The following is a 15,183-nucleotide window of genomic DNA, read 5'->3' on the forward strand; positions in this document are numbered from 1 at the left end:
TAAAAAGTTGTCCTTTCAGGGCTGGAGCAATAGTTCATTTAGGTCATTTCTGGGAAGAATCTTGTCTTGCATGGGGCTGAACTGGGTTCAATCCCCAGCATCCTTTATGGTTCCCTAGTCCCTGCCAGGAGTGATCTCTGTGTGCAGAGACAGGAATAACCTACCTGAACGCCGCCTGTGCCTTCCCACCAAAACAAAGCAGAGCAAAACAAAAGTGCCCCTTGGAAGTATAAAAAATACACTTCCTTGGGAATATCCACCAGAATATTATTAGATCCAGAGGCCCACTTCTGACTACTGTATTCTATAAATTTATTTGCCCAAACAACAATATCTAGTCAAGTTTATTTATTACAGCATCTACCTTTAAAAATGTAGAAATGACCTAAAATGTGTATCATCAGAAAAATGAATAAATAAAATGGTACAATATTCAGAGAAGAGGTAGAAGAAGTAGTACAGGAGGTAGGTGCTTGCCTTGCATGCGGCCAGCCCTGGTTTAATCCCTGGCCCTGAGCACTGCTGGGAGTGATTTCTGAACCAGGAGTAAGCCCTGAGTTTTGCCAGGTATAGCCCAAAAGCAAAAAAAGGGAAGAATTGTGATTTCAACAGCCTCTGCTTCTTATTTAGGGCCAGTTTATGCAATTTATATATAAACATTGCACCTGACTTTTACTTGTGTCTGTTTATTAAAAGTTTGCTGTTTAGTTTAGTGTTCTGAAGTTCTCCTTTTTTAGACCACAGTGTTTGTACCAAAGAGAAAGCTATGTTTTCTTTCTGTTTGTAATTATTTCCACAATTATTTAACTTGCTATAACTGTGGTAGTGTGAGAGTATAATTGAAGCCATTATTTGCCTTAAGCAGTCTTTTAGCTCCTGGGGAGTGATGTTTACTTCAACAGACCCTTCTTAAAACCATTTAGTTTATCTCAAACAGTGAAAACAATGGAAAAAACTTTTCATTGAATCTTAATACAAGTCAGGGCTTGAAGTGAGCAAAAGGAAGTGGTATGGTTTTTGTATCATTTCAGTTGTGTTGTGATAAGGAAATGGATGGTTTATCTACTGCACAGCCCCTTTGGGAAAGTCTTATATATGAAAGGAAAAGCATTGGCACAGTGTTTTAAATCTTCCACTATATTCATTCATTCTCTTAGGAAATATTTATTCAGCACCAGATATATGCCAAGCACTGTTCTAGGTTTTGGAAATACACAGTGGGAGAAAAAAAAATACGCTCAACTCCCCTCTTCATGTAGAGCATACATTCTGGAGCAGGTGGCAGGCAACAAAAGAAATAGGGTATTATAAATTAAGCTGTAGGTAGGCAGGTGTTAAAGAGACAGAATTACATCCGTGAGAGAAAAAGGAATGCCAGGGATGAGAATAGGTCTGTCTGTAGTTTTAAATAGGGTAAGCAGGAGCACTGTCAGTAAGAAAATATTTGAGTGAACGCGTGGAAGAAAGCAGCAGGTCATAGAGATGTCTTGGGAAGCAGCGTTTCATGCAGCGGGACCTGTAGGTAGGAAGACCAGTGTTGGTGCAGCCTATTTTAAAGTTACAGTTGCACAGTTAAAAACAAAACAATAAAAACTTGACATAATGGTCATGTCCCACTTTTGAAGAAATTAATTTTGTAAAAAATAAAATTGTCACAGATGCTATGTGATGATTGTTCAATGGAATACATTCATATTAGGGCTGTTGTAGACATAGGAGTTTGTGGGCCTCTGTAAACCTGCACTTTAAAGGAGTTGGTGAATCAATGGAGGGTTCGAACAGAATAGTGCTTTGGTGTAATAATGCTTTTTGTTAGCCTCACTTTGTGTACTATATTGAGAATACGCTGTAGACTAAATAACGTAGAAGCAAGAAGAGACCAGTTAGGAGGTTATTTCTATAATGCAGACAAAAGATGTTCGTGGTTTGGACCAAGAGGTAACAGGGAAGACAGTGAAAAATGCATTCATTCTGGATATAGCTGAGGTGAGAAAGCATGAAACAGACTTGAGCGAAAGGAGGCAGAGCAGGACTAATAAATCGAGTAGCTGCTGGGGTTGGAGCTGTATGTAGAGCAGGTAAAGTGCTTGCCTTGCACTCAGCTGACCAGGATATGGTCCCTTGCATCTCATATAGTCCCCTGTGTATCGCCAGGGGTGTTTCTTGAGTGCAGAGCCAAGAGTGAATCTTAAGTACCTCTGGGTGAGGCTCAGAAAGGAAGAAAAAAACACAGTAGTACAGAGGGGTAGAGCATTTGCCTTGCAGGAGGCCAACCCAGTTCAATTTCTGTCATCCCACATGGTCCCCTGAGCACTGCCAAGAGTAATTTCTGAGTTCAGAGCCATGAGTATTTAGACCCTGTGCAATTGCTGGGCCCCGAAAGACCAAAAATTAAAAGAAATAAAAGAAATTTGGTAGCTGCTAGAAATGTTAAGCCACATTTTATACTAATTGAGCTGTCTTTTAATTTATTTATTTTTTGGTCATCAAGTGTCCTTCGTTATGTTTTTACTCAGAATTATTAAAAGTGCTATCTAACCCAAAGCATTGAAATATTTTTTTCTTTAATTTTCTTATCAGTTGGAATGGTTTTGGTTGAAATAGAAAAACTGTCTGACCTGGGGAGGGAGACAACAACTTGGGGCGGGGTGTGCAATGGTTCCTATAAGTTTAGGCTTAATCTTACTTAAATATTTAGACTTCAGAAACAGTTGCTTGGGCAGCTTCAAGGATGTGGATTCTTTAATCTCTTGATTCTGCCTGCTGATTCCTGTTCTGGTCCTAACAGACCAGAGAGAGGCCAGTGGCCTCTGTGACTGCTGTGTTACTGTTTGTTTGCTTTTGGTTTTTAATTCAGATGTGATTTGAGAGAGTGACTTTATCTTGTAGCCCAGCAAAAGTCCTGAGAATGTGTTAGACTTGTTTACCTCTGAACTTTTCATTTTAGCACAGAGGATTGATTATGCCGATTGGCTTAGCCTAGGGCAGAGCCTTTCTCCAGGAGTTTGGGAGACACCTGAGTGCTTTGAATTTTCAAAAATGTGTAAATTGTGGGGCCAGAGAGATTTACAGGAGGTGTATAGGTGATTGACCTTGATTTGATCCCCAGCACTGCATTGGTCCCCTACCACTGTGAGGTGTGATCCCTGAGCACAGAGCCAGGAAAAAACCCTGAGCACAGCCGGGTGTGGCCCAAAAAACTAATAACAGGGCCTGAGCGATAGTACAGCAGTTAGGCTTGATCCCCAGCATCCCATATGGTCCCCCGAGCACCACCAGGAGTGATTCTTGAGTGCAAAGCCAGGAGTAACCCCTGAGCAACGCCGAGTGTGAACCAAAAATCCCACTCCCCGAAAATAATAATAATTTTAAATTATAAATAGAAGAAAAATAGGAATGGTTGTGTTTTTTTTTTAATTATTATTACTTTTGCAGGAAAAAGAAGAGAGAGTAAGAAGAAAGTGCCTCCCATAGAGGAAGGCTGGGGTGGGAGATGTGGTGTTGGGGGATGGTGGTAGGAACGCAGAATTTGGTGGGAAATGTGTACTGCTGGAGGAATGGGTGTTGGATAAAGATAAAGATAAAGAGCGTTGATAAAGATACATTTTGTTTTGGTTCCCTGAGTTAAATGTGGGTCTTTTGTATGACCGAAACCCAATTATGAGCAGCTTTGTAATTGTCTATCTTGTGGGTATTTTTTTTTAAAAACTACTTTTGCACGTACAAGCTTTATGGTTTTAGTGGAAGAAAATTATTTCTTTTAAAAGTGATGAAAAAAAGGAAAGTGAAAGTAAAGTACATCCATACAATCATTTAATTGAAATAATTTTCTTCTTGGAGGACTACAACACTGTTTTTTGAAAAATTGGAACTGCAGAGGAGTCCAGATTATAATAGGATCTCTTAGTCACTGTAGTTGAGTATTACAAGGAGGGTACTCTTGATGTTTGGCTTGTCCCTATACATAGAATTACGTTTTCATTTTTGTCCCTAATCTCTAACCCTCTGATACTCCAGACATTATTTCAACCAAAAGTTAACCACATATTTTCAGGTTTTCTTAGGCGTAGGGTCAATTTTCAAAAACTTGTGACTTTTTTTTGAAAGGGTGTTCTTCCTACTAGAGCATTGATAAAGATACATTTTGTTTTGGTTCCCTGAGTTAAATGTGGTCTTTTAAAATATTATTTTTGAAGCTCAGCTTTATCCCTTACCCCCACGTTCTAGACATTAGATATTTTCCCTTTAAATATGGATCTTTTTTTGCTTGGTGGAGGGCCCCCATATCTGGTGATACTCAGGGCTTATTCCTGGCTCTGTGTTCAGGTTTTACATTGGAGCAAATGGTGCTCCTGGGACCATTTATAGTGCTGGAATTGAACTGGGATTGGCAATGTATAAAAAGTCGAATGTCTTACAGTGAGTCCAATCTTAGCCTTTAAAAATTTTTATTTCTAAAGAATTTTTTTGGGTGGGGGAATAAAGGGATATACTGAAATAACCTAATCCCAAATGCCTTTGATTAAATACAGTATTGCTTAGGGAGAAGAGAAATTTGTCTTGTCAGCTAACTTTCGGTATTAAGCAGTTCAGTTTGTGTCACATAGTATGTTAGAGTAGAAAATCTAGGGAATCTTGAGCCAGTTTCTAACTTTGATAGATTTTAATTATTTTATCATAAAAAATGAAGTGTGCAGTTGATAAGAATCCCTAAAGCCAGAATGTTTTTGAATTCTCTGAATATATTAAAAAAAATTTAAGTGCTTAGAAAACGTCATACATATCGGTAAAGAAAAAGTAGTATAAATTTGTGTGTGTGTGTATGTTTAATCTGTTACTCTCTCAGATCCATTATCTAGTAAATAATATTAATCAGGATCCATCCAGGATAGCTGATGTCCAAACTGATTGTTATTGTTTAGATTTTGGACCAAATGCAGTGGCAGTCAGTGGTTACTCCCAAGGTGCTCTTGGGGACCATGTGATTGCTGGGGATGTAACCTTGGAGACTCCTGCATTCAAAGCAGCATGTATTCTTGCCCTTTTGAGCTATCTTCCTTGTCCCACATAGTTTATTTTAACAGGGAATTTTGTATAGGGAATTATCTTCACATGAATTAAGAGAGTTGAAAAAGCAAAGGAATACTAGGATTAAACAGAAATGGTAATTGTAGAAAGCAATTATAACTTGTTAGAAGTTGAGATTTCAGGGGCTGGCATGATAGCATAGCAGGAAGGGCATTTGCCTTGCACACGGTTGACCCGGGTTCGATTCCCAGCATCCCATATGGTTCCCTGAGCACCGCCAGGAGTAATTCCTGAGTGCAGAGCCAGGAATAACCCCTGTGCAAAGCCGGGTGTGACCCCAAAAGTAAAAAAATAAAGAGAAAAAAGAAGTTGGGATTTCAGAACCTAGAGTACGGATAAGTATGCCCCCTTTGGCGTGTGGCGAGATAGTACGGTAGATAGGGCACTGCTTACAGCCAACCTGGTTTCAATCCCCAACATCCCATATGTCCCCAAAGCATACCAGGAGTGATTCCTGAATGCAAAGCCAGGACTAACCCCTGAGCATCCTTAGGAAAGGCCTAAACCCTCCTCCTTAACCTCTTTTCAAAAAAAATAATCTGGCAAGCTTATTATTGGGACTGGAGGGAGAGTACAGTGTCAGGCACACAGCTGACTTAGGTTTGACCCCTGGTATGCCATATAAGGCTGAGTTCTGCCAGGTGTAGCCCCCAAAAAGAAAAAACAAAAATTATACCCCTATGGATCCATGACCCAGTCCTCTGTGGAGTGAGCTGAGCTTTAAAACCCAGTTACTACTATCATTTAAGGAGGTGACTCTCATAGTTTGATGCAAAGACATTATTGGGTCTGAATGGATCCCATAAGGCTGGCCTGGGAGTATAGAGGAAGTTGAAAACTGGAATTTACTGTTGCAGCTAGGGTGAAGGTGATTCTGACCGTGACAGCAGACAAAATCAGAATGAAGGAAGTCCTTTCTCACTCACATCTAGTTCCCTGGTTGACCAAACCTGTTGGGAGTTAGTAAACTAGATCACAAGGCAGGTGGCTTGAGAGTTATGTGGCGGGTCATCTGACTCCTGGCTAACCAAGTGTTGTAGGTGATTGTAGAGGAAGTGGGGAGAAGGAAGGTGGCCTTGAAAGAAGGGTGCTTATGCTCAACCCACAAGGGAAAGTCCCTGGGTTGTGTTAGGTCTGGTTAGGTTTGGACATGAGTGTTCTTGCGGCCTCTCTTAGGCAGCTTCTAAGCTACACCTGAAGTCCACTTGATCTGCATGACGCAGGAACCACTTCTCACCACTCAAGTTTCCAAATAAGGCTCGAGTCAGGAATTGCTCTTCGCAGGAAAAGGAAAGTCAGTCCTAACATCTGCCCAGGTTTTCTAGAAATACCACCTTCTCTTGCAGAAAAAGAATTTTAGGAGACTAATATTTAAGTAAAATAGTTTTACTTTGAGTAACATGAGGGGTGGAAGTGAAGGGTGAGAGGGGAAGGAGACCCATGCATCTCAGTTTGATGTGCCAGGCAAATCTCCTTACTCTTTACTCTGTGCTCAGGAATCACGCCTGGGGTTGAGCCTGGATTGGCCACTTGCAAGGCAAGCACCTTACCCTCTGTAAAAACTCCGTAAAAACTGCCCCTTCTGGGGTTTTGGTGATAGGGTGTGGCCAAGGGCCCTGCCTTAGACTTCTGATAGTCCTTCAGTAATCTTATCAAAAGAAGGTGACCTTCTTTGGGAGTCTTCTCTGAAGGGGGTGCCCTTTTCTGGGTGGTGTCTCATTTTTTCCATTTCTAAAACACTGTATTTGTATCTCAAAGGGACGTGGGCTAGTAAATTCCAGGTAAATTCAGTACCTGGAGCCTTGCTCTGTCTCCCTCCCTACCTCCTCTTCCTCCTTTTCTTTTTTCCCTCCCTCTGTCCCTCCCCTGCCTCCCTCCCATTCAGTGATGAGTCGAATTAGGGCTTTGTTCGCAGAGTGTTGTGTGATTTGGGACAAGTTTCTTAATTCTTTCCTTGCCGAATTATAAAGAATAAAAATTTTAAAATACATAGCTTAATAGAAAAAAATGATTCTCTATTTCCCTTTGATGTGCTTAACTCATACTTACTGGATAAGAAACTCTGCATTTGGGGGTAGGATATTTGGATGTTACTTTGCCTCTCTTGTTCTTAGCTGTGTGAAATTCTGCAAGTCAGTTTAGTTCTCTGGGCTTTTCTCTGTAAAAGTAGGGATAACTTTATTTGCGTAAGGATTATTTAGATTGTATAGAACACGTAAAAATAGTTTGTAATTTGTGCTCGCTTCGGCAGCACATATACTAAAATTGGAACGATACAGAGAAGATTGGCATGGCCCCTGCACAAGGATGACATGTAAATTCATGAAGCGTTCCATGTTTAAAAAAAAATAGTTTGTAATTTATAAAGATGGTGATTGTGCCAATACAAGAGTTTTCATTAAGGGCCAGGGAGATAACTCAGTAAGCTGGAGCAAATTGCTTGCATACAAGAGGCCCAGCATCATAGGGCCCCCAAGAATTTCTGGGTACAATCCTAGAGGTTTGTAAGGTTTGTGAGGTTCAAAAATTAGGGTTACCATTGAATACTATATATCAGCTTTCTAATACCAAATTATACATTATCTCTGTAGAAATGTTGTGCCGTACTGAATCACTTTATTACTTACCGTACTCCACCTATAAGGATAACCAAATCGTGTCCCTTTCCAGGCATTTTTGCAGTCACCAGTCACTTTACATGAGTTTCCGTCATTTTTGCTTATCACAGAGGAGATACAGAAGGAAAATACCCAAGATCTCTAAGCTAGCAGGTGGCACTAAGACTTTCTGAGCAGCCAGGAAGAGGGTTGAAAGGACGAGAAGACACGCTTTGTGTATGGGAGTCCTGGTTTTGATCGCCGGCGCCACCCGGGTCCCAAAACACAGATGTGCCAAAGATTCAAGTGTACTGTCAACTAATTCTAATTACTTGTGAGGTATCCTTTTTGTTCAACACGTTAACACATTAAAAAAGATAAGCGCTGGGAGATGCTAGGTTAGGGTTAAAGTTGAAAGGTGTTTTGAAAATAGATTTTCTATTTCTAAATATGCTTATCAGTAGAATTTACTGTGTGTCTGATCCCTATAGGGATATAAAACATAATTTCTTGGCATAGAAGGAAAGTGAAAGAAAGAGTTTTGAATGAAGAGGGGAGACAACAGAAATAAAAAGTTTAATAAATAATCGAGTGTAGAGGAAAGGCCAGAGTCTAGTCAGAAAGTAATTTTAGGGATGATGAAATTCGTGACTTCAAAGGTATGAAGATATGACAGTTAGAAATGTACTGATAAAAATGCCATTTCCCCATCGTAGGTCATTTGATCTAGATGATTGGTTCATTTTGCTCCTGGCTGGTTGGTATTACTTTTCAGGCTTTCCAAGGACTTCATCCTGAATGCCTCACCCCTTAAGGTCACAGCAGGGACTCCCGAACAGGCTTTTTGGGTTCCCTTTCCTTTGTGTGTCTGCAGATGCACTCACATAGTCATTTACTCAATCATGTTGCTTTCTTAAGTTTAGATTTGAATGAGATTAGCCCAGCAGGATTGCTCCCGTTAAAGTTGCATATGTTAGTTTAGGAATTGATGGAGATGGCGATTTACAAAAGCGGGGAAGGAGTGACTGAGTTGCTCGTTAAGGGAATAGGCAGCGTTCTGATGCTAGACCGGGCTCTAGCTGAGGAGCCAAGCAGCCATGCAAACAATGGCTGTGGAGCCAGAAAGTCTGCTGTGAGTTTAGGCCTTCTCCAAGAGCTTGTCAGACCAGGCGCCTGGAGCTGCTTAGGGGGAGGGACCCCTGGAAAGAGAAGCTTTCTCCTTACTGCTTTACGGAATTGGCAGCTGGCCAGCTTGTTGAAAATTCCCAAACCTCTCGAGAAGAAAGTAAAAATTAAGAATGGGGGGGTTGCTTAACAGGACTAGGAAAGAATGACTTGAGTCTGTTTTTTCAGCTGACTTCAGCCTTTTCCTGTTTTTCAATTCTGTTTGAACCATTGCTCCAACCTTTTTGCTCTCTGAAGAGTTTTTAATTATTTTTATTTTAAAGAAAAATATGTTTTATTGAAAAGCTTGCCTTAGTGCTGTTTTCTTGAAGAAATGGCACCAATTTGTGCATATAGCAAAGTAAATTTATTAGATGAGGGCCCGCTCGAGCAAATCGAAGAACAACGGGAGGACAGTGCTAATCTTGAGGGGAAGGAACAGGGGACTTTTATGGCAGTGCAGTGCTTGGGGGACTGTGTGGTACGAGGCACTGAACCTGGAACTCCCACATGCAAAGCCTGCTCTCCAACCCCTTAAGCCATTGCCCAGCCTCTACTTAGAATACACTTTAGGAGCCATGTTGGTAGCTTAGTGGTAGAGTTCATGCTTTCCATGATGAGGCTGTGGATTCCATTCTTAGCACCAAAATGTCTTGAAGCACAATCATCAATCATTAATCATCATAAAGGGGCTGAGAGCAGTTGTACAAAATGCAAGAAACCCATTTGCCTTGCATGGGGCCAACCTGCTTTGGTACCTGGAACAGTCCCTGTGCTTGGCCAGGGGTCACTCCTGAGCACAGAGAGAGTAGTACACAAGAATAGAACCTATTGTAGGTGTGGTCCCCAACCCCCAACCGCCCCCCCCAAAAAGGCCCCCAAACTAATCAACACTTATTATGTCATACATTTTCTGAGGAGTTCACGGGTTGATGTCCGACCCCATGTCCAGGATGGCTCACTTGTGTTCCCTGACAGAGACCTTGGTTCCTCTTTTCTACATGAGCTCCTCTTTCAGGTTGCCTGCATGTCCATATGACTTGGCATCTAGCTTCCTTTTAAACATGTGTTCAGGGAGCAAGGAGGAAGCCAGGTTGGCGTGATCTAGCCTCAGGAGTTCCATCTTATTTTATTCATTAGAAGTGTGTCACTAAGTCACTAAATCCAAAAACTTCCACGTTTTGGAGCTGAAGTATATTCAAGATGATCCCAATGATCTTTTCCTTGTATGATTTTTTGGTGCCACACCCAGCTGTGCTCAGGTCTCACTCCTGGCTCTGTGCTCGAGAGACCATACATGGGATTGGAATGGAACCTGGCCCAGCTCTATGCACAGGAAGCAACTTAACCCTTTGACATCTTTGGCCCCAGATTTTTTTTTAACTAGAAAAAGAAAACTTGTGAATAAAGTCTACTCTTACTATGATGACATATGCTACCTTATTGTACATGGTACATCCTGGATCATGAAATATATTTGTGGTACTAATGCTTTTATTAATCCAGTTTTTTAATAAATGGAATATTGTATATACCTTTTCTCTTTTCATTATTAGAAGACTATATTATCTACAGTCATAACTTTGAATGTTTGATTCAAAGTTGACATAACAGATTTATAGCTTCAGTCTAAAATTTTTTTAAGGTCCAAAACAAAATGCTCACTAGATTCCCCTTTGAATAATCTCAGATATCTAATTTGAACCTTCGATCTCTTTCTCTCCTCACTTCTTTCAAGATCCAGTTGCCCTCTTTTCAGTACTTGCTTAACTAGAGATGTAGGGATCTGTATGCCCTAACTCCTGTGTTGTCTCTCTGTGAAATATATATCCTGAACCCATTTTACCATACCACCATTACTCCATTCTCAGCCACTAATTGTCACTCTACTAAATCACTTCAGAATCCTTCCATTGGTCTGTTTACATCTCCTTTTGTACCTTGCACTCTTTTACATAGAAACCAGATCATTGCCTTCCCATTCCAATTATCTTTAATGATCCTTCATCGCCTGACTTGGCCCTTGTCCTTTTTCCTTTTGAATCTCATCTACTACCTCATTGTCCTTCAGTCCTCTTTTCTTTTTTGCAGTGCCAGGGATTAATTTCAGGCCCTTACAAATGCAAAGCAAGCGCAAAGTGCAGGCTCACTGAGCAATATTCTCCTCATAGATGAATCTTAACTCCCACCACACTCTCTGATTCTGTTTATTTGGTGGTGGGGTCATATCCAGTAAGGCTCAGTGAGTACCCTTGGCTGCTTGCTCATTTACTCAGGTGTCAATCCTGGTGGATCTCAGGGACAGTGTAGTGCTGGGCGTGGAATTGGGGTCTGCCTTGTAAGCAAAGACTTAACCATTGTACTCTTTCTCTAGCCATACCCCTTATCAACACTTGGAATTTTTTCCCTTTGCTTTTGTCTGCCTCCGTATCTTTACATGGTCTGTTCTTTATGCCAAGAATTCCTATCTGCCTACCACCTGTTTTTTTTTTTTATCTGGTTAACTCTTTTCTATTCTTCAAACCTTCATGTTACTTCTCAGCATTGCTTCCCTTGGCTTCAGTATCCATATTAAATTAGGCACTGTAGGACCTGGCTCTTTTCTCTACACTCAAAACAGGTTATGATTACATGTTGTTTATATCATCTAATTCAAGATCTGAATATATTGTCTTGTTTATTGACTGTGAACTCCAGGTCAGTTTTGCTTTTACCACTGCATTCTCATATCTCATACAAAAGCAGTCATATAAAAGACAATCTAATAAATCTTAGAGAATAAATTAATATTCGGTGGCAAGAACAATTCACACAGCACTCCATTCAGAGTTGGAAGGAATCGGATGAATCATTTCATTAATGTAGTCTCCTTTGCATCTTGCTTGTCTTATCCTTTATAAAGGTGCATTCAGACTTTGCTCCTTTAATATTCTGAGCAAAGACACCATCACACCCCCAGCCCCTGACCCCCAGTTCTCTCAGTTGGATCTCAAGTGTATTATTTCTCTGACTCTTCTCAGAGTATTAAGGCACTCTTCATAGTGGAACAAAGTCAGACAGTTACCCTCTTTGATTGCAGCCGTGGGTCTCTATCAGTGCTTATTGAGGTTGTCTTCATGTCTGAGCAATTGTCAGAAGTGCTGTAGTCATCAAAAACTGATAGTTCTTCTATTTGGGGGGGGTGGGGCGGGGCATTGAATTACACTTGCCAGTGCTTGGAGGTTATTCCTAAATCTGTGCTTGAGACTTGCTCCTGGTGGTACTCAGGTGACCGTTGAATGTCTCAGAGATTGAACTGGGCCACATGCAAGGCAAGAGTCTTTACCCCTGCACTATCTCTCTGGCCCTAACTTTTTCCCTTCTTTTTTTTTATATATTTTCATAAATTTTATTGATTCCACTGATTTTATATACTCTTCTCATCCAGCTGCAAGTTGATTATCTCACTTTGTCCACATTGTAGTAATTAGATTGCTTACTTTAACGGCATGGTAGCTTTTGCACAATTTTTTCCCAGTGACACTGCTGACACAGCACGGTTTATCTTATTTACTGCATTGTTATTATTTATTCTATAACTAACTAAGCTGCTTCTCTTGGCAATTGGCTGGGGTGCAAAGTCTCATTTCTTTCTTTTTTTTTTTAATATTCCTCAGAGAACGAGGGGTGGGAATGGGGTACACACCCAGCATTGAATTTCTCCTGGCTCTGCACTCAGGAATTACTTCTGGTGGTGCCTGGGCACCGTATGGGATGTCAGGAATTGAATCCAGATTGACTGCATGCAAGCATCCAACTGGCTGTACTATTTCAGTACTATCTACCTCAGTTTCTTCTTTTTTTTTTTGTATTTGGTTTTTGGACCGCACCCCGGGGTTGTTCGGGGATTACTCCTGGCTGTGATCAAGGGACCGTATGTGATGCTGTGAGTGGATCCTGGGTCAGCCTTACCCACTGTATTCTCTTTCCAGTCCCAATTTTTTTTTAAAAGGCATTTTCATTGTTAGCTTATAGCGGAGGCATTTGAAATCACTTTACTTTTAGCCTTCCCTTGACTGATAGCTGCTCTTCATACAGGTTATCACAGCTTATTAAAAGCCATCTCCATAGTCCTCACAGGTGTTTTGGTTCGTAAAAATTACTATAGATGGTGTTGTCATGGATAGCATACACTACATCTTTTGCCAAGTTGGCAAGTGTGTTATAAACTTTTATTGAGCACCTATTCTGTTCTAGATGCTCCTAAATACTTTACAATGTGTTTTTTCCCCCATTCTACAATACCCAGTAGGACAGAATAAGGTAGCACATGATCTGTGAAATCAGATCATGCCACTTACAAAATTTGTGGTCTGTGTAAATTCCTTTAACTTTATTTGTCTTGGTTTCCTACATCTGTAATATTTTTTTAGATGTTGGGCTGTGGAGAGAGTGTAGTGCAGAAAGAAAGCGGAAGTGCATGCTTTGCAATTTCAGAGACCCGAGTTCGATCAGCAGGAGTGCAGATCCATCCCACCCCACCCCACAACCATCACCAGCAGCACTGGATGTGGCCCCCCTCAAAGAATGAAAAAAGCAATGGGACTAGGCCTATCTTATAAGGCAACCTTGACAATTTGATAAATTGCTATTAATATACTTGTAACATTTATAACGGTGGGTGATGTATACCGGTGTATGTGTTAGATAATATTTTTATTTAGTCCTCAGAATTATGGGCTACTCCAGCCCCACTCTTATAAGAGAAGACACTCACTGAGAGAAAGGTTAGGTCATTTATTAAAATAGATCTAAGATTTGAACTTGTACTGAGGATAACAGAGTCATCGGTGTTTCTGTAGAAGGAATCGTACATCGTTCCTTTTTTTTTTTTTTTTTTTTTTTTTTGCTTTTTGGGTTTGGAGCGATAGCACAGCGGGTAGGGCGTTCGCCCTACACGCGGCCAACATGGCCGACCCGAGTTCGATTCCTCCGCCCCTCTCGGAGAGCCCGGCAAGCTACCGAGAGTATTCGATATGCCAGACACAGTAACAACAAAGTCTCTAATGGAGACGTTACTGGGCCCGCTCGAGCAAATCGACGATCAACGGGAGGGCCTTTACCTTTTTACCTTTACCTTTGGGTCATACCTGGCGATGCACAGGAGTTACTCCTGACTCATGCACTCAGATGCACTCAGGAATTAACACCTAGTGGTGCTCTGCTCAGGGGATATGGGATGCTGGGAATTGAACCGGGGTCAGCCGTGTGCAAGGCAAATGCCCTACCCACAGTGCTATCGCTCCACCCCCCCCACCCCCCCCCCCCCGTACATCATTCCTTTCCTCGCAAAGGGACTGTGAGCCTGGCAGCAATCAAGTTTTATTGATTGCTCTGCAGGATACATTAGTTATACCTCTAGTGGGACAAAACTACATATAACCATTTTTTTCCCCTTCCCAAGCCATGCTCAGGAGGCCTGAGGTCTCCTTGCAGTTGTTGGCAGGCTGGCATTTCAGTGGGATGACCCAATGACGTGGCGTTGCTTGGGCCCCGCAGTGCCAGGGGTTCAACTTGTGTCTTGTCACGTGCCTTAACTCCTGTGCTATCTCTCCTGTCCCATTAGTAGAATTACTCATTTATTTTAATTAATTAAATTTGGGGCTTGGGGCCAGCAATGCATACTACCTGGTTCTATGCTCAGGAATCACACTACTCCTGGTGGGCTTGGTGGACCATATGGGTTTCCAGGGATCAAACCCTGGTCAGCCGTGTCCAAAGCAAGCAGCCTACCTGCTGTACTGTTGCTCTGGCCCCTTAAAAATTTGGTTTATAGTTTTGTGCTACTAGGGCTTGAACTGGAGGTGGGGTGTGTGGGGGGTCACACATGCAAGGCCAGGGCCCTGAGGCAGAGCCACGCTCCCATCCCCATTACTTGGCAGCATTAAATAAATTTATGGAGAAACCCTGACAGGAACAGGTGGAAGCAGTAATGATGGTGTGTTTCCCTCCCATGTCTGTGATCTTAAAGGAGAAGCTGTTACACTCATACTTGTTTCGAGCATCTTGCACTGATGTATGATATGTACTCAAAAAATGTTGTTAGTGGATAAGTGGATTAATGAACAAATAAGGGGAAATATGGAGTGGAGGGAGCACTAATGAGGAGGATGGAAGTAACAGAGCTTTGTCGTGGGTGATTGGAAAGACGGTACCACATTTTACTGTGATGGTTAACGGCGGACGATGAGCTAGACCAGAGCAGCAAGAAAAAAAATTAATGAGTTTAACTTGAAAAAGGTAGAGTATAATTCTAGTAGATCAGGGCTGGAGCGATAGCACAGCGGGTAGGGCG

General features: G+C 41.5%; 1 non-coding gene across 1 annotated transcript; it reads left to right on the forward strand.

The window, feature by feature from the left end:
- The first annotated feature begins 7,323 nt into the window (after positions 1-7,323).
- LOC130038689 (U6 spliceosomal RNA) lies at positions 7,324-7,430 on the forward strand. The gene has a single exon (XR_008794758.1). It is a non-coding gene; the product is annotated as a U6 spliceosomal RNA (small nuclear RNA).
- Positions 7,431-15,183: the final 7,753 nt, after the last annotated feature.

This window comes from Sorex fumeus, unplaced genomic scaffold (genome assembly GCF_029834395.1).
Source record: "Sorex fumeus unplaced genomic scaffold, SorFum_2.1 ptg000078l, whole genome shotgun sequence".
Lineage (NCBI taxonomy): Eukaryota > Metazoa > Chordata > Mammalia > Eulipotyphla > Soricidae > Sorex > Sorex fumeus.